A 20,364-nucleotide genomic window follows, 5' to 3' on the forward strand; every position below is an offset into this window, starting at 1 on the left:
TTGACCGCCTACAATCTGGTTTCCGACCGCACCATTCTACTGAAACTGCACTGACTAAAGTCACAAACGACCTACTAACCGCCAAATCTAAGCGGCACTACTCTGTCCTCCTCCTCCTAGACCTGTCATCTGCCTTTGACACAGTGGACCATTCCCTCTTACTCCAGACTCTCTCATCTCTCGGCATCACAGACTTGGCCCTATCCTGGATCTCCTCATACCTAACAGACCGGACATTCAGTGTCTCCCACTCACACACCACCTCTTCATCTCGCCCCCTATCTGTCGGTGTCCCCCAAGGTTCAGTTCTAGGACCCCTGCTCTTCTCCATCTACACCTTAGGCCTGGGACAGCTCATAGAGTCTCATGGCTTTCATTATCACCTCTATGCTGATGACACACAGATCTACCTCTCTGGACCCGATATCACCTCCTTATTAACCAAAATACCACAATGTCTGTCTGCTATTTCATCCTTCTTCTCTGCCAGATTTCTAAAACTTAACATGGACAAAACAGAATTCATCATCTTTCCGCCATCTCATTCAACCCTCCCAACTGACCTATCTATCAACGTCAATGGCAGCCCACTCTCCCCAGTCCCTCAAGCTCGCTGCCTTGGGGTAACCCTGGACTCGGAACTCTCCTTCCAACCACATATCCAAGCCCTTTCCACTTCCTGCCGACTCCAACTCAAAAATATCTCCCCGATCCGCACATTCCTAAACCATGAATCTGCAAAAACACTAGTGCACGCCCTCATCATCTCCCGCCTTGACTACTGCAACCTCCTGCTCTGTGGCCTCCCCTCTTACACTCTCACACCCCTCCAATCTATCCTAAACTCTGCTGTTCGACTAATCAACCTGTCCCCCCGCTATTCCCCGGCCTCTCCTCTCTGTCAATCTCTTCACTGGCTCCCCATTGCTCAGAGACTCCAGTTCAAAACCCTAACCATGACATACAAAGCCATTCACAACCTGTCTCCTCCATATATCTCCGACCTAGTCTCCCGTTACATACCTGCACGCAACCTCCTATCCTCACAAGATCTCCTGCTCTACTCCCCTCTTATCTCCTCCTCCCACAACCGTTTACAAGATTTCTCCCGTGCTTCCGCCCTACTCTGGAACTCTCTACCCCAACGTATCAGACTCTCGCCTACCGTGGAAACCTTCAAAAGGAACCTGAAGACCCACCTCTTCCGACAAGCCTACAACCTGCAGTAACCACCACTCCACCATACCGATGCACTACTAGTTGTACCCTCACCTACTGTATCCTCACCCATCCCTCGTAGATTGTGAGCCCTCGCGGGCAGGGTCCTCGCTCCTCCTGTACCAGTCGCTGTCACATTGTGTTCAAGATTATTGTAATTGTTCTTGTATTATACCCCTTTTTCACATGTAAAGCGCCATGGAATAAATGGCGCTATAATAATAAATAATAATAATAACCCACAACTGCAATACTTTAAATGGAGTGTAATATTTGACACACTCACATAAATTGCTGGATTATTAGGGCAGTCATATGGGATAACGTCTGATGGCCACGGTTTTAGGCAGTCGTCTAATAGTATGGTATTTGTCAGCGACCAAGTGTCAATTGGTTCAACAAAACACAGCTGGCTGATTTTAAATGGAGTGGAATATTTGCCACACTCCACAAAATTTCTGTATTACGGCAGTCATATGGATCACGTCTGATCATTGAAAAAAGTTTCTCTGCTTCCACAATACAGTAATGTGAATAAAATTTAAAAAATCTGGCTGTATTCTGTGAGCAAGCAAATGGAGCTGTAAAATGGTTTACGCTGAAACACTGCTACACACTAAATGGAGGACAATATTTTCCACCTTCACTAAAAATGGCTGGATTTGTACCACAGTTATATGTGATACGTCTGACGGACACCAATGGTTTTAAATAGCGGCCATGTAGTTTCCTATTTGTCACAGCAACCATGTGTGAATAGTGGTCCTGTAATTTCCTATTATTGCTAACGACCACGTGTGAATAGTTTCACTGACACACTGATACAAACTGTAAATGGAGGACAGATATGGCTGGATTTGTACCGCAGTTATATGTGATACGTCTGACGGACACCCACGGTTTTAAATAGCGGCTCTGTAGTTTCCTATTTGTCACAGCGACCACGTGTGAATAGCTTCATTGACACACTGATTCAAACTGTAAATGGAGAGCAGAAATGGCTGGATTTGTACCGCAGTTATATGTGATACGCCTGACAGACACCCACGGTTTTAAATAGCGGCCCTGTAGTTTTCTATTATTGCCAGCGACCACTTGTGAATAGCTTCACTGACACACTGCTACAAACTATAAATGGAGGACAGAAATGGCTGGATTTGTACCGCAGTTATATGTGATACGTCTGACGGACACCCACGGTTTTAAATAGCGGCTCTGTAGTTTCCTATTTGTCACAGCGACCACGTGTGAATAGCTTCATTGACACGCTGATTCAAACTGTAAATGGAGAGCAGAAATGGCTGGATTTGTACCGCAGTTATAAGTGATACGTCTGATGGACACCCACGGTTTTAAATAGCGGCCCTCTAGTTTCCTATTTGTCACAGCGACCACATGTGATTAGCTTCACTGACACACTGCTACAAACTCTAAATGGAGGACAATATTTTCCACGTTCACTACAAATTTGTAGATTGTTATCGCTGTAATATGGGATCACGTCTGATGATGGAAAAGATCTTGCTGTATTCTGCAGCACTAACAAGCAAATAGAGCAATAAAATTGTGTACTCTGGATTGCTTTTTAAGCAAATAATCGGGTTTAAGATAAAAAAAATTAGCCCTGGCTCCTGATATTTGGGGCTATGTCTACAGATATCTGTAACAGCAGGATCAGACAGAATGTGCAATGGACCCTTTTGTGGTGTATACACTGCCACAAACCCTGCCTGCCTTCATGCCTAACTCCTGCTATCACCTTCACCACTGAATATATGCAGCTGGATTAGTCCTCAGAATTACTGTTAGTTCAGATGGATATATACAGTGCATTGTGAAAATATTTGGCCCCCTTGAACTTTTCTACCTTTTGCCACATTTCTGGCTTCAAACATAAATATATAAAATTCAAATTTTTGGGGGAATAATCAACAACAAGTGAGACACATTTGTGAAGTGGAACAAAATTTATTGGATATTTTAAACTTTTTTAACAAATTAAAAACTGAAAAGAGGGGCGTGCAATATTATTCGGACCCTTTACTTTCAGTGCAGCCAACTCACTCCAGAAGTTCAGTGATGATCTCTGAATGATCCAATGTTGTCCTAAATGACTGGTAATGATAAATAGAATCCACCTGTGTAATCAAGTCTCCGTATAAATGCACCTGCTCTGTGATAGTCTCAGGGTTCTGTTTCAAGTGCAGAGAGCATTATGAAGACCAAGGAACACACCAGGCAGGTCCGAGATACTGTTGTGGTGAAGTTTAAAGCCAGATTTGGATACAAAAAGATTTCCCAAGTTTTAAACATCTCAAGGAGCACTGGGCAAGCGATCATATTGAAATGGAAGGAGTATCAGACCACTGCAAATCTACCAAGACCCGGCCGTCCCTCTAAACTTTCATCTCGAACAAGGAGAAGACTGATCAGAGATGCAGTCAAAAGGCCTATGATCACTCTGGATGAACTGCAGAGATCTACAGCTGAGGTGGGAGAGTCTTTCCATAGGACAACAATCAGTCGTACACTGCACAAATCTGGCCTTTATGGAAGAGTGGCAAGAAGAAAGCTATTTCTCAAAGATATCCATAAAAATTCTCGTTTGAAGTTTGCCACAAGCCACCTGGGAGACACACCAAACATGTGGAATAAGGTGCTCTGGTCAGATGAAACCAAAATCGAACTTTTTGGCCACAATGCAAAACGATATGTTTGGCGTAAAATCAACACAGCTCATCACTCTCAAAACACCATCCCCACTGTCAAAAATGGTGGTGGCAGCATCATGGTTTGGGCCTGCTTTTCTTCAGCAGGGACAGGGAAGATGGTTAAAATTGATGGGAAGATGGATGGAGCCAAATACATAACCATTCTGGAAGAAAACCTGTTGGAGTCTGCAAAAGACCTGAGACTGGAACGGAGATTTATCTTCCAACAAGACAAAGATCCCAAACATAAAGAAAAACCTACAATGGAATGGTTCAAAAATAAACATATCCAGGTGTTAGAATGGCCAAGTCAAAGTCCAGACCTGAATCTAATCGAGAATCTGTGGAAAGAGCTGAAAACGCCCTCCATCCAACCTCAATGAGCTCGAGCTGTTTTGCAAGGAAGAATGGGCAAGAATTTCAGCCTCTCAATGTGCAAAACTGATAGAGACATACCCCAAGCGACTTGCAGCTGTAATCGCAGCAAAAGGTGGCGCTACAAAGTATCAACTCAAAGGGGCCGAATAATATTGCACGCCCCACTTTTCAGTTTTTAATTTGTTAAAAAAGTTTAAAATATCCAATAAATTTCGTTCCACTACACGATTGTGTCCCACTTGTTGTTGATTCTTCCCAAAAAATTTGAATTTTATATCTTTATGTTTGAAGCCAGAAATGTGGCAAAAGTTAGAAAAGTTCAAGGGGGCAAAATACTTTCACAATGCACTGCATCTTGCTGTAGAATGCCTATATCTATCTATTACATTGCCAATTCTATCCCTAGCTCAGGAGCGTCTCTCCCTACTCTGCCTGTTTCTGGGTTAGACTGTGACGAGCATAGGGACACCAGGTCTTATATAGACCTGATGACGCTATGCGGCCAGCCAATTACTGTAATGCTACAACCAACAAGGCTGCAGCATTACAGTGCAAGCAATCCCTACATGTTCATTGGCACTCTAAAGAGTGCCAAATATGCAGGGCGGGGACCCGAGCTCCCGCCCGAGCAATCCGGAAATACTCGTCAAGTGCCGAGCATGTCAAGCACAGTGATGCTCGGGCAAGTACCGAGCAGTGGCAAGCAGGCTCGCTTACCACTAAAGCATACTACTAAATTGCTCAAGCATACCTTGCTGAATTTATGTTGTTATATAGTTATGTCATGAAATTATTAGCAAAAATTAAACAGCAATATAAAAAATGCATAATTAGCTGCAGGTAAATAGCGGTTTCTATGCTGACAGGTTCCTTCTTATTCTTTTTCGCGTTAGCCAAATTTTAACTTCTTGGCCAATCCAGATTTTTCAAATGTGTCACTTTACTGTGGTAGGTAACTTTTGAATTCTTATATATGTCCCATCGATTCTGAGAGTGTTATAGGTATATATTATACCTTATGTAAGGGGTCAATTTAGGTCAATATGATTTGAGATTCTTTATGAAAATACTTGATTTTTATTTTTTAAGCCACTGAAATAGATAATCATAACATACACAAAAGTTATTAAATAACATTTACCATATGTCTACTTTATTTTAACATATTTTTAAGTGTTCCTTTCATCAATTTTTCATGTGTTTAAACAATTTTCCAAAACCTATTTCTTTAAGGGACCGCTGACAGCGTGGGAGAATTCTCCTGCGCTCAGCGCTTGAGCAGGAGAATTCTCCCACGCTGGGATGGCATTGAGATGACAGGCTGGATCGCAGCTGTGCGCTGCCATCCAGCATGCCATCCTTCATAGACACTGCAGAGCGCAGGCATGCTCAACAAGGGGGATGCCACACCCCTAATTTGCACAGAATGCAAACAAGACAAAAAACCAAGCAATGTGAACTGAGGTCTAAGATGGTACACATGCAAGAAAAAAGAGCATGTTCACACTAGCAAAAAGATACAAAACCTACAAAAGACAAAAAATATATCACATACCCTACCATCATTATATATAAATGTAAAGCAAAGTTGCATATGAAATATAGGGTACTTAGTGAACTATTTTTGATCAAAAAAAGTATACAAGCCATCCCACCAGCGACAAGATGACCCTAATTGAGACGGTCCTACACTGTCTATATTAAAAACCTTACTGTATATCAGAGTTGAAGTAATGTATATAAAAGGGAAGACAAATAGAACCGGGTCCCAATATCAGACCACCTAAGCCCGTGGAAAGCTACATATAGACTGACCAGCTCAACAAGGTGGATGCCACACCCCTAATTTGCACAAAATGTAAACAAGACAAAAAACCAAGCAATGTGAACTGAGGTCTAAGATGGTACACATGCAAGAAAAAAGAGCATGTTTACACTAGCAAAAAGATACAAAACCTACAAAAGACAAAAAATATATCACATACCCTACCATCATTATATATAAATGTAAAGCAAAGTTGCATATGAAATATAGGGTACTTAGTGAACTATTTTGATACCAAGCTGGCCCTAACCCCTTTATTACCCAGTGAGCCACCGCACCAGGGCCCTGGATGAGTTGGGTACAGCGCCAGAAGATGGCGCTTCTATGAACGTGCCATTTTCTGGGGTGGTTGCGGACTGCAATTTGCAGCAGAGGGGCCCAGAAAGCTTGGGCCTTCCTGCGCTGTGGATTCCAACCCCCTGCTGCTTAGTTGTACCTGGCTGGACACAAAAATAGGGCGAAACCCCACGTCAATTTTTTTTTAATTATTTCATGAAATTCATGAAATAATTAAAAAAACGGCTTCCCTGTATTTTTGTTTCCAGCCAGGTACAAATAGGCATCTGGGGGTTGGGGGCAGCCCGTTCCTACCTGCTGTACCTGGCTGGACACAAAAATATGGCGAAGGCCTCGTCAAATTTTTGGTGAAAAATTCATTAAAATTTAAAAAAAAAAACACATTTAGGGACTGCATCTTTATTAACCCCTCCACTTGAAGGATGACAAGCTGGATGGTAGCGCTCTGCTGCGATTCAGCACTTCAGAGACACTGCAGGTACCGCTTCAGAGACACTGCAGAGCACAAGCATGCCTGCGCTCTGCAGGGTCTATGAAGGATGACAAGCTGGATGGCATTGAGATGACAGGCTGGATCGCAGCTGAGCACTGCCATCCAGCATGCCATCCATCATAGACACTGCAGAGCACAGGCATGCTTGCGCTCTGCAGTGTCTCTGAAGGATGACAAGCTGGATGGCAGCGTTCAGTTGCGATCCAGCCTGTCATCTCAATGCCATACCAGCATGTGAGAATTCTCCTGCTCAAGCGCTGAGCGCAGGAGAATTCTCCCACGCTGTCAGTGACGTGCATGAGGTGAGCTGAGTTCATTGGACATGAACTCAGCTCATCTGGATGCCGTCACAGCGAGACACTGAGGAGCGCAAGCATGCCTGCACTTCTCAGTGTCTGCGGCATGGCAAGCTTGATGGCATCTGCTTAACCTCCGCTAGAGACTAAAATTATGGGGAACCCCACGCTAATTTTTTTTTAAATAAATACTTTATTTTAACACTAAATGACAAGTACAGTAATCAACACTATCACTGTACTTATTATATATGTGATTGACATGTTTCTATCTATCTAATATATGTGTGATGCTCTATTCTTTCTGTTCTAAATTGACGGGTACAGATGCTGAATTGCTGGCCGGCTTTTTTAAAGAGACGGTGCATGAAAACACTATTATTTTTTTTAATAAATCCTTTAACACTAAATGACAAGTACAATAACCAACACTGTCATTGTACTTATTATATATGTGACTGACATGTTTCTATCTATCTAATCTATGTGTGATGCTCTATTCTTTCTGTTCTAAATTGTCGGGTACCGGTGTATGCCGCTGCTGAATTACCGGCTTTTCATGTTTCACTGTGAGCACTGTTCCCATCGATTTGGGCAATCACTGTAATGCCACAACCACCATGGCTGTGGAATTACAGTGAGTGGCAGACAATCCCTCCATGATTGGTGCTCTAAATAGCGCCAGACATGCATTGAGGGGACCCGAGCTCCCGCCCGAGCTTCTCAAAAGTACTCGATGAGCTCCGAGCATCTCGAGTACTGAGATGCTCGGGTGAGTACCGAGCAGTGGCGAGCATGCTTGCTCATCACTAATTAATACTAGGGTTGAGCGAGTATGTTCTGTCCGAGTATGCTCAGGACGAGCTCTGAGTATTTACTGCAGCTCGGTGATAAGGTTAAATCACTCCCGTGTGCATGATTTGCGACTGTTTGACAGCTTTATTACATGTGAGGAATGTGTAAGAAATAGACATTCCTCCCATGTAGTAAAACTGTCAAGCAGTCGCAAATCATGCACACCGGAGCAATTTAACCTTATCACCGAACAGCTATAAATACTCGGAGCTCGGCCCGAGCATACTCGGCGAAAGGGTTAATAGAACATACTCGCTCAACACTAATTAATACGTATCTGTGCCCTGGGCCTCATGGGCCAGATATGTATTAGTACGCCTTGGCGATTATTACAGGAAGTTACTTTGGTCATGTGGTGCTGACAGGCTGTATATAGCATAGAGATGCTGCATTTCTATGCTATATAAGCGATCAGGCTGCAAAAAGTGAAAGTCCCATAGTGGGACATAGTGTACAAGTAAATAAAGCGCCAGAAAATGAAAAAAAAAATATAAAAAAAATTGTAAAAATATAAAAATAATGTAAAAAATAATCCCCCAAAAAATAAAAATATACTGTACCCATAAATACATATTATTTTGAAAAAAAAAACAATAAAAGTACACATATTTGGTATTGCTGCGTCTGGAACGACCTGACCTATAAAAATGTCCCACTAGTTAACCCCTTTAGAGAACAAGGTAAAAAATAAAAATAAAAAACGAAGCAAAAAACGATGCTTTATCATCATACTTCAAAACAAAAAATGGAATAAAACGCAATCCATAAGATGAATGTAAATAAAAATGGTACCGCTGAAAACATCATCTTATCCCGCAAAAACAAGCTGCCATAAAGCTGCATCAGCGGAAGAATAAAAAAGTTAAAGCTCATAGAATAAAGCGATACAAAAAAAAAAAGTTGGGCTAGGCTTGTGCTAGGGTTAGGGTTGGGCTAGGGTTAGGGTTTGTCTAAGGTTGGGATTTTTTCAAAAGTAATGAAAAAAAAATGACGACGATATTGCGACTAGTGTTGAATGAAAGTTCTCGCTACTTGAGTTTACATCGGGTGCTCGGGTATGCACAGAGTATCACGGGTGCTCGAGTGACATGCTCGAGTCTCCGCCCCATATGTTTTGTAGCTGTTATACAGCCAAAAAATCCTTGCGGGGATTGCCTGCCATGTACAAGCATCCGCGATACATGGCGCTTATCCGAGTACCCGATACAAACTCAAGTAGCGAGCACTTGCGCTCAAGACTAATGACAACTTATTCAATATAATGACCTAATGTTAGCAAATTCTGTGTCGTACCTCAGGGTTCAAATGTTCATTATACCCCTTGATAAAATCCATGAGGGGTGTAGTTTCCAAAATGGGGTCACTTGTGGGGTGTTTCCACTGTCCAGACACGTCAGGGGCTCTCCAAATGCAACATGACGTCCGCTCTCGATTCCAGCCAATTTTGGGTTCAATAAGTCACACAGTGCTTCTTCCCTTCTGAACCCTGCCGAGTGCCTAAACAGTGTATTTTCCCCACATATGGGGTATAAGCGTACTCAGGAGAAATTGGGATCCATTTTCTCCTCTTACCCTTGTGAAAATAAAAAATTTGGGGCTAAAAGATCATTTTTGTGGAAAAAGTTAGATTTTTTTATTTGTTATTTTTACGGCTCTACGTTATAAACTTCTGTGAAGGACCTGGGGGTTCAAGGTGTTCCCCACACATCTAGAAAAGTTCCTTGAGGGGTCTAGTTTCCAAAATGGTGTCACCTGTGGGGGGTTTCCACTATTTAGGCACATCAGGGGCTCCCCAAATGTGACATGGTGTCCGATAATTATTCAAGCAAATTTTACATTCAAAAATTCAAATGGCGCTCCTTCCCTTCCAAACCCTGCTGTGCACCCAAACAGTGGTTTTCTCTCACATATGGAGTATCAGCTTACTCAGGAGAAATTGTACAACAAATTGCATGGTGCAATTTCTCCTATTATCCTTACGAAAATGCAAAAGTGGGGGCTGAAAAACATTTTTGTGGGAAAAATGTGAAAATTTTCTTGCCGGGAACCACAGGTGGCGTCACGAGACAAACTGTTAGCAAAACCCCTTTTAAAGAGTGACCCCAGAGTACGGGCCCGGGAGCCAACTGCCATGACGTCCTAAGGAGGTAAAGGCCCGGGTACCGAGTCTCCCCCATGTCCCTCTGGGCAAGTCATCTCTTCCTGGCTTCACGAACAGGATTTTGTGCCCGTTGCCACCGGGTACTATGTGCCGTATTTGAACTGTGTTTGAACTGTGGTGAACATCGTCGCCATTACCGCGTCACCGCGTAGGAAGAAGAGGGGCGTAACCGCGGGAACCAGACAGGCGTGACCGATGGTAGCGCGCAACCCCCAAGCCCCGCCTCGCGCTCTGATGCAGCAACAGGAAGCGTCAGGTCCTGGAAGGAGACCGTGATCTGCGGAGCTGCGGTTTACCTGATAAAAGCAAAGTAGGTAGGCTACGGTTTACTAGGGGGGCGCAACCATGGCCGACGACCAGCAAAACGCCGGAGCACCGGTTAACGCTCCTGATGCTCAACTCGCGCCCGGCGCTGCTCCGGCCGGAGTGGCCGCCCCACCAGCAGGGGTCGTGGCTCCAGTGATACCCATGGCCCTGCCATATGTCCACAGGGTGGTGGAGAAGAGCAAACCCTCGCCACCTAGAGCTGATGACCCGGCTGGGCCAGCCTATTGTGGACAGGTGCTTCCCCGGAGGGAGCACCACTATTAAACTGTTCTTTGAAAGTACTGTAAATAGTTACCCAGTTGGGTATTGCCTACTGTTATTTATTGTGTGGAAAAGTTATATGTGTGCATTTAGCTACCCGTAAAGGGTATAAAGACTTGCAGGCTGAGGACTGAGAGCAGCCAAAAACTGTCAATTGTAAATAGTTGCACTTATTAAAGTGCCCCCTATTGGTTTTATATTAAAAGACCACTGACCAAAAACCCGTTTGGTGTGGCCGAAGACGTGGTCCAACACCTGGATCACTTAAGCCCTGTAGCCACGCCCAGGGCCCACGTTGAGGGTTTTCAGATGGGTCCCTCATGCTACTCATGTCACACCTTCACAAGTGAGATGGACACCTGGTTATGGGACTTACTGTAACTTTGATATCTGTTATTGTTATTGTAATTATTGTTGTTACTTGTTTTACAAAAAAAATGCTTCAGTCCAGGAGTACTGAATTGTATTGTATATGAGGCTAATAAGGAGGAAAAGATGTGGAGAGCATAAAAAGATCCAATATACAATACAGCACTCAGCATAAAATACAACTATTAAACCTGCCACTTCCCCTTGAGAAAGCTACACATGAAACCTGCATCGGGGCAGTGTGGTTGCACCATAATCTGTTTCACCCATTAATCTTGGCCACTTGGCTTCTTCAATAATATGTGATTGATTGAGACTTTTTTCATAGGTGTGTTTTAAGTTGGTCGTTGCATTGTGTATTGGATCTTGTGATGCTCCTTACCTCTTTAATGGTATTTAATGGTAATTTTTTAATACAAATTTCTAATGATTGCATCCTCGTTTCGAGTAACGTGTATAATGGGAGTCAATATGAAATTCGAGCATTTTTCCGGCAGACCATACAAGGAGGTATGGGGTCAGTGAAAATGATCAAATGGATGGGAAAAGAGAGGAATGGAAGGAGAACAGTATGGGAAAGACCCCTGGAAGCATCTTTGACTCCCAGATCACTGCTGAGAACAATGATGTCACACTTTTGCTCCAATAAAACATTCCAAATTAACGGGAAATTGCAGTTGACAGGAAAAAAAATGTTAAGAAACATTTTTTCCTGTATAATGACTTGAATAAAAGGCAAAATTTAAAAAGGACTAAAAATATATATAATTTAAGTAAACTAAAATGGAATTTTTAAGGAAAAAAATGAAATTTCAGTGTAATTTATGAAGGAAGCAAGAATTTATCAAAATTTAGGCACTCAGAGGAACTCCGATACACCCTGTATTAGACATAAAGAAGGGCCTCATACACATTCTGTTAAAATTGTTATGTAGTGTTACTCCTAGACTCATAAAGGCTATGCACTAAGTGCAAATCTTGCCAAAAATAACTAGCATGGTCATCCATACACCCTCAATACACCCTCAATATGCCTCAATCAAAAAATGTATCAAAGTGTAGTTGTGGTACTCCTACACTCAAAAAGGCTTTGCACAAAGTGCAACGCCAGGAAAAAGATTATAATATGTCCTCCAGAGACACTAGAAGGCAATAACTGGTGGGTCTCATTCAAATATAACATTAAAAACACTTTAAGTGCATGGGCTGAAAAACATTTACCCCTGGGGGGTATACATGAACATACTGTATACATGAACATACTGTATAACATACAGAATGTTAGAGGTAGGACTCGAAAAATAGTTCCTACGTGCATCATAAACAACCGTAAAAAACAAAATTATGTGGGTGTTGCATGATGGTCACCCTGTTGATACAGTGGTGGAGGATGAGGATAAGGAGGAGGGTGACATAAAATAGACAAAATCATGAAGTGCATGTCACGGCAGGTGTGGGAAAGACTTAGTGCAACACAGAGGGAAAAGGGGGAAGTGGAGACCTCCCAGTCTGATCTGGCGTCACCCTGTCTCAACTACCATCCCTATATTGCCTCTTCAGAAATTGCCGCACGCGTGTCTCGTCCAGCTCTCCCTGGCGTATGGCTACGGCTAGAATGGGAGGAGATGAGCACCAGTCAACCTCCACTAAACTCTATAGACAGCAAGGGTAGACAAAAACAGGGAGAAATGGCTTATCTTTAGATGAACTCCAAATAAGAACACGGCCTCAAGCTCCAGAGAGGATGAAGTACTGCTCCTGCTTAGTTTCACAAGCAGAAATGAATATAGCTGGCGACTCCCTCTCAGACACACCCGGTATATATACACCGAGGCCAAACAGCTAATTAGCAAGACAGAGGTAGCTGCTCAGTCCTAAAGACAGCCTCTTAACTAAGAAGCTGTCAGCAGTGCTAAAAGTAGAGATCTCCTGCAACTCACTGCAGGGCGACTGTCTGTCACCGTGACAGTGAATACTCATGTCAGGGTGTGAAGAGGTGCATGGGAATAGACCCCTCAAAAATAACCACTGGATTTGACTTTATGTTCCGCTGTTTTCATCCGGCGGTGTCAAGAAGTCTGGCCCACTCCAGCCCTTGTTCATTTTGATATGAGTCAGCCTTTTAGAAATTTCAGTTGACAGGTGGATGCGCCTATCAGTTTTAATACCCCCAGTGGCACTAAAAACCCGCTCTGAGAAAACGCTAGTGGCAGATCAGGTCAGGACCTCCAAGGCATAGAGAGAAAGTTCATGTCATGTGTCCATCTTGGATACCCAATAGTTAAAAGGCACAGAGTAATCATGGAGGATGCTGGTACGGTCGGCAAGGTACTCCTTCAGCATTTTCCAAAATGTTTCCCTCCTTGTCAGAGTATCCCGTGCATCAGGGCCTGGGCACATGGAGGGGCTGAGAAAATGTCCCAGACTTTGACAGTGTTCCCCTGCCTCTACTGCATCTGGTTTGTGTCTCCCTCACTTGTACTCCTTGGTTTTCCATGGAACTGTGACCTCAGCCTCCAGCGTTATCAGCCGCTAATTTTTTTAATAATTCTTCAACAAATGCCTTCTGGTACTACAACATTTTATTAGAGCTCTCCATCACGGGAAGAAGAGATAGGAAGTTTTCCTTGTAGAGTGGGTCTAGAAGTGTGACCAATCAGTAATTCCTTTCGCCCAAAATGTGTACAACGCAAGGGAAAGGCAGCGGAGCATAAAGTCAGTCATGTGTGCCAGACTGCCAACAGCCAAGACTTCACTGTCCTGACCAACAGGACGACTATTCATGCTCTCCTCCTCATCCTCCTCCTGGTTCTCCTCCTCCTCGTTCTCCCTCTCCTCAGGCCATCCACGTTAAACAGATGGTATGAATGTTGTGTGGGTAGTACCGTCTGTAGCGCAGGAAACCAGCTCCTGTTCCTCCTCCTCTTCCTCCTCCCCCTCATTATCACCCAATCCGTGTTGAGATGAGAGGAGGCTGGGCTGTGTAGCATCACCCTGTATAATTCCTTGCTCCATCTCATCATGCTCTGCCTGCAATCCCTCCTCTTTAATTGTGATCAGCCAGCATTTCACTAGACAGAGAAGCAGGTGACTCTAATTACGGTGTCATTGCCACTCACCATCTTGGTGGAGTCCTCAATTTTTGGAGGATGGCACAGATGTCAGGCATCCATGCCCACTCAAAATACCCTATAAAAGGCCTAATCAGTAAATGGGAATATATTTTAACAGTATAGTCATAAGAAGAGAGAATTCCCATATAACAAGAATCAATCTATATTAATTTGAACATGAACAAAATAGACAACATAGTAAAACCAATTTAAAATCGGAGTCATGCTGCTGAGATGGAATGTGAATAGAAATTAGCATATCAGTCCAATAGGATATAAAACTGCAGAGATTCAAAAGCAGTTATGAGAAAATATAAAGTGTAAGTTGAGTGCATACGGTGTCAATAGTAGAGATGAGCGTTGATCTACTCGAACTGTTCGCCAATCTCAAATTCGAGCTGTTTTGGGCGGTGTTCGAGCCGTTCGGCGAACACGAACGATTTGAGAAAAATTCGGCTGTTCGAGGTTATGTTCGATAACTGTTCGTGCACCAAAATCATAACTGGATTTTTTCTCAGTAATGATGAAAAGTAATGTTAATACGCAGTTTGAGTGTACAGCGGGGTGGGGGGAGGGGCAGGGGATGGATCTCTGCAGGAATAATGAAGATCTCCATTTTTTTTTCTCTTTCCCGCATTTGCAGTGGGGAGGTGCAGTCTGTCAGCCTATCAGCAGCGCACACACGGAGCGAACTGCTGTTTTTCACACAAGCAAGGGCATGTGTCATTGGCAGTGTATGTCACATGTCCTTGCCCTATAAGACCAAGCCATTTTCCCCATCGCCACCATTTTCTCACTGCTGCAGCTGCGTGTTAGATGGCACCGCTGTTGCTGTGTGCGCTATACCTTGTTAATTTCAAGCCAATTTTCGCACAAATCTACAGATAGCTTGGGAGTAGGGTATAGTTGTGATTGCATTCCTTTTAAGGACTAGGTTACAGCATTTCCTACGACTTTTATCAGGCAGGTCTGTGCTCTTAAATAGATAGATTGTGGGAGTAAAGACTAATTGTAATTGCAGTCCTTTTCAGGACTAGGTTACATCAGTTCCTATCAGTTTTTGCCAGGCAGGTCTGTGCCAGTGCTGTGCAAGTTTATTTCACAGCATTTGGCTGAATCTAGCAAAGCTAATCCTTTTTGGCCTATTGCAGAGTGTGTTAGTCAGTGGAGTAGCCTATCTGTGTTGCAAGATATACCACCTGTGTATAGAATACCAATTTTTTTACTGCAACTAGTGAAGTAAAATCTTTTGGGCATAGCATCATTCTATTAGTCCATCTATACTGACCTCCATCAGGTTGCAAATTGAATATAATTTTTTTCTGCATCTAGTTCTGAAAAAATATTTGGGCTTCTAGCAGTGTGTGGGACTTGTTCTATTAGTCCATCTATACTGACCTCCATCAGGTTGCAAACTGAATATAATTTTTTTCTGCATCTAGCTCTGAAAAAATATTTGGCCTTCTAGCAGTGTGTGGGACTTTCTCTATTAGTCCATCTATACTGACCTCCATCAGATTGCAAATTAAAAATAATTTTTATCTGCATCTACCTCTGTAAAAATATTTGGGCTTCTAGCTGTGTGTGGGACTTTCTCTATTAGTCCATCTATACTGACCTCCATCAGGTTGCAAATTAAAAATAATTTTTATCTGCATCTAGCTCTGAAAAAATATTTGGCCTTCTACCAGTGTGTGGGACTTTCTCTATTAGTCCATCTATACTGACCTCCATCAGGTTGCAAATTAAAAATAATTTTTATCTGCATCTACCACTGAAAAAATATTTGGGCTTCTAGCTGTGTGTGGGACTTGTTCTATTAGTCCATCTATACTGACCTCCATCAGGTTGCAAACTGAATATAATTTTTTTCTGCATCTAGCTCTGAAAAAATATTTGGCCTTCTAGCAGTGTGTGGGACTTTCTCTATTAGTCCATCTATACTGACCTCCATCAGATTGCAAATTAAAAATAATTTTTATCTGCATCTACCTCTGTAAAAATATTTGGGCTTCTAGCTGTGTGTGGGACTTTCTCTATTAGTCCATCTATACTGACCTCCATCAGGTTGCAAATTAAAAATAATTTTTATCTGCATCTAGCTCTGAAAAAATATTTGGCCTTCTACCAGTGTGTGGGACTTTCTCTATTAGTCCATCTATACTGACCTCCATCAGGTTGCAAATTAAAAATAATTTTTATCTGCATCTACCACTGAAAAAATATTTGGGCTTCTAGCTGTGTGTGGGACTTGTTCTATTAGTCCATCTATACTGACCTCCATCAGGTTGCAAACTGAATATAATTTTTTTCTGCATCTAGCTCTGAAACAATATTTGGCCTTCTAGTAGTGTGTGGGACTTTCTCTATTAGTCCATCTATACTGACCTCCATCAGGTTGCAAATTAAAAATAAGTTTTATCTGCATCTACCTCTGTAAAAATATTTGGGCTTCTAGCTGTGTGTGGGACTTTCTCTATTAGTCCATCTATACTGACCTCCATCAGGTTGCAAATTAAAAATAATATTTATCTGCATCTAGCTCTGAAAAAATATTTGGCCTTCTACCAGTGTGTGGGACTTTCTCTATTAGTCCATCTATACTGACCTCCATCAGGTTGCAAATTAAAAATAATTTTTATCTGCATCTACCTCTGAAAAAATATTTGGGCTTCTAGCTGTGTGTGGGACTTGTTCTATTAGTCCATCTATACTGACCTCCATCAGGTTGCAAACTGAATATAATTTTTTTCTGCATCTAGCTCTGAAAAAATATTTGGCCTTCTAGTAGTGTGTGGGACTTTCTCTATTAGTCCATCTATACTGACCTCCATCAGGTTGCAAATTAAAAATAATTTTTATCTGCATCTAGCTCTGAAAAAATATTTGGCCTTCTAGCAGTGTGTGGGACTTTCTCTATTAGTCCATCTATACTGACCTCCATCAGGTTGCAAATTAAAAATAATTTTTATCTGCATCTAGCTCTGAAAAAATATTTGGCCTTCTAGCAGTGTGTGGGACTTTCTCTATTAGTCCATCTATACTGACCTCCATCAGGTTGCAAATTAAAAATAATTTTAATCTGCATCTACCTCTGAAAAAATATTTGGGCTTCTAGCTGTGTGTGGGACTTGTTCTATTAGTCCATCTATACTGACCTCCATCAGGTTGCAAACTGAATATAATTTTTTTCTGCATCTAGCTCTGAAAAAATATTTGGCCTTTTAGCAGTGTGTGGGACTTTCTCTATTAGTCCATCTATACTGACCTCCATCAGGTTGCAAATTAAAAATAATTTTTTTTCTGCATCTACCTCTGAAAAAAAATTGGGCTTCTAGCTGTGTGTGGGACTTGTTCTATTAATCCATCTATACAGACCTCCATCAGGTTGCAAACTGAATATAATTTTTTTCTGCATCTACCTCTGAAAAAATATTTGGCCTTCTAGCAGTGTGTGGGACTTGTTCTATTAGTCCACCTATACTGACCTCCATCAGGTTGCAAATTCAAAATATTTTTTTGTCTGCATCTAGCTCTGAAAAAATATTTGGCCTTCTAGCAGTGTGTGGGACTTTCTCTATTAGTCCATCTATACTGACCTCCATCAGGTTGCAAACTGAATATATTTTTTTTCTGCATCTACCTCTGAAAAAATATTTGGGCTTCTAGCTGTGTGTGGGACTTGTTCTATTAGTCCATCTATACTGACCTCCATCAGGTTGCAAATCGAATATAATTTTTTTCTCCATCTAACCCAGCCAATAGTTTTGGCCTAATACCACAGTTTGGCCACTCAGCTCTGCTCGGTTCCCATCCATTGTTTTTTTGTGCAAACAACTCCAGAGTTGTGAATTAGTTAACCACCAAAATGAGTGGAAAAAGGCCTGCTGCTGGTGGAAAGGGGAATAGGCGTGTTGGGAAGGGGAAAAAAGGTTGTGTCCATGGGGTAGGTGTTAAAGCAACAGTAACATCTGCAGAAGAAAGACCATCTTCCAGCCAAACTAAAATGTCTACTTCTTTTAGCGGACAATGTGATAAGATCCCTTTCTTACGGCCACGCCAATCGCTACAAATTCCAGATGAGGCACAAAAACAGCAGGTGCTTCAACGGATATCAAGTGCTCCTTTAAGTGGGCTCTCCTCCACATCAACTTCAACATCACAAATACTCCAGTCCTCAAAGGTGTCACCCCAATCGCACTTGCTTCCTCACAGCTCCCAAATCTCCAGCTGCCCATCTGAGTATGAGGTAGAACAGATGGTTGAGTCTGCAGAGCTGTTTACTCATACTATAGCCTGGGAATCAGAGGTCGACTCCAGCGCTTCTGTGAATCCAGACGAGGAAATGATCTGCACTGATGCCCAGAATCTTTATGAGCCGGATCCAGGACCAGACGCAGAAGGTTCTGACCGTAATGTAGACCCTCATTCCCAAACTGTAACTCCTGTTGGTGAAGACAATGAGGAAGACGATGATGAGACTCAAATACCTGATTGGAGCGACAACTTTAGTTTTTTGTCAGGGCAGGAACAGGTTGGCTCTGAGGACGATGGGTGTGATAACGCACAGGGTGATGATGATGAGGTTGGAGATCCCACTTACTGTCAACCCACAGTCAGCCAAGAGATGAGGTCAGCAGAGGAGGTGGAGGAAGATGCTAGTGACGACGAGGTCAGGTTGCGCCTTCCTGGACAGAGACGTAGTACTGGAAGCACGTCAACAACTGCATCCTCAAACACAACTCTGCCTCTCACCACAAGTCGTGGTGGCTCTTCAGGTCGCATGGGTGCTAAGCCTTGCATAGCCTGGGCATTTTTTCAGATCGATAAAGATGACCCAACTCGTGTTATCTGTAACATTTGTCAGCAAAAGCTAAGTAGAGGCCAAAAAATACATAGTTTGAGTACTTCATGCATGAACCGGCACATGGACATGAAGCATAAGTTGCAGTGGGAAGCTCAGTGTGCTACAATGCGGCCTAGCCGGCCGGGCCAACCACCGTCTGCCATATCTTGTGCATCCGTGGCCTCTTCATCCTCTGTGACTGGGGGGACAGCAGTCACACCTGTTTTGGGGCGCAGACCTGCCACCTCTTGACCCGCAACAGCCAGCGTGATTGGCAGGTCATCATTTTCTTTGGAGGTGGTAACACCAGCTGGTGTTGAGCGCTGTCCGACATCGATAGCACCACCTTTGGATCAAGGCAACCTAACATGTCCGCCTGCATCTTCCTCACAGACCGGCAGTTTGCCGGGGACACCCTTATCAACCCCGTCTAAGCACAATAGCCAGCCCTCGGACCCTCAGATGTGGACAAGTAAAAGACCATTTCCTCCAAGCCATGAGAAAGCTAAGAGGTTGAATTTCACCATCTGCAAGCTCTTGGCTACAGAAATGCTGCCTTTCCGCCTGGTGGACACAGAGGATTTTCGAGACCTTATGTCCGTCGCAGTGCCCCAGTACCAGATGCCCAGTCGGCACTACTTCTCAAAGAAAGGTGTGCCTGCGCTCCACCAGCATGTCGCACACAACATCACCGCTTCTTTGAGAAACTCTGTGTGTGACAGGGTGCATTTCACCACAGACACTTGGACGAGTAGGCATGGACAGGGGCGTTACATGTCGCTGACTGGGCACTGGGTAACTATGGTGACAGCAGGACAAGGGGCTGCTGTCCAAGTCTTGCCGTCCCCACGAGTTGTGCGTCAATCCTCTTTATGTCAAAGTTCCTCCACTGCTTCTGCCTCCTCAACCTCCTCTCGGTCTTCCACCTGCACCCAAAGCCTGTCTGGTCATGCCACAAGCTTTCTAACTGTGCAGAAGGGATCCTGCACACCTCCTTACTATGCTGGCAGTAGGGCTCAACGTCATCAGGCGGTTTGTACTTTGAAATGTCTGGGAAATGTGAGTCACACAGCTGAGGAGTTGTGGTCAGCTCTGGAGAACCAATTTCATGAATGGTTGTCTCCACTGGACCTGAAACCAGGGAAGGCCGTGTGCGACAATGCTGCAAACCTGGGTGCGGCCCTTCGCCGGGGCAATGTCACACACGTGCCTTG

Source organism: Phyllobates terribilis, unplaced genomic scaffold (assembly GCF_046119375.1).
Source record: "Phyllobates terribilis strain yellow unplaced genomic scaffold, ASM4611937v1 Scaffold_1__5_contigs__length_1240528914, whole genome shotgun sequence".
NCBI classification, from domain to species: domain Eukaryota; kingdom Metazoa; phylum Chordata; class Amphibia; order Anura; family Dendrobatidae; genus Phyllobates; species Phyllobates terribilis.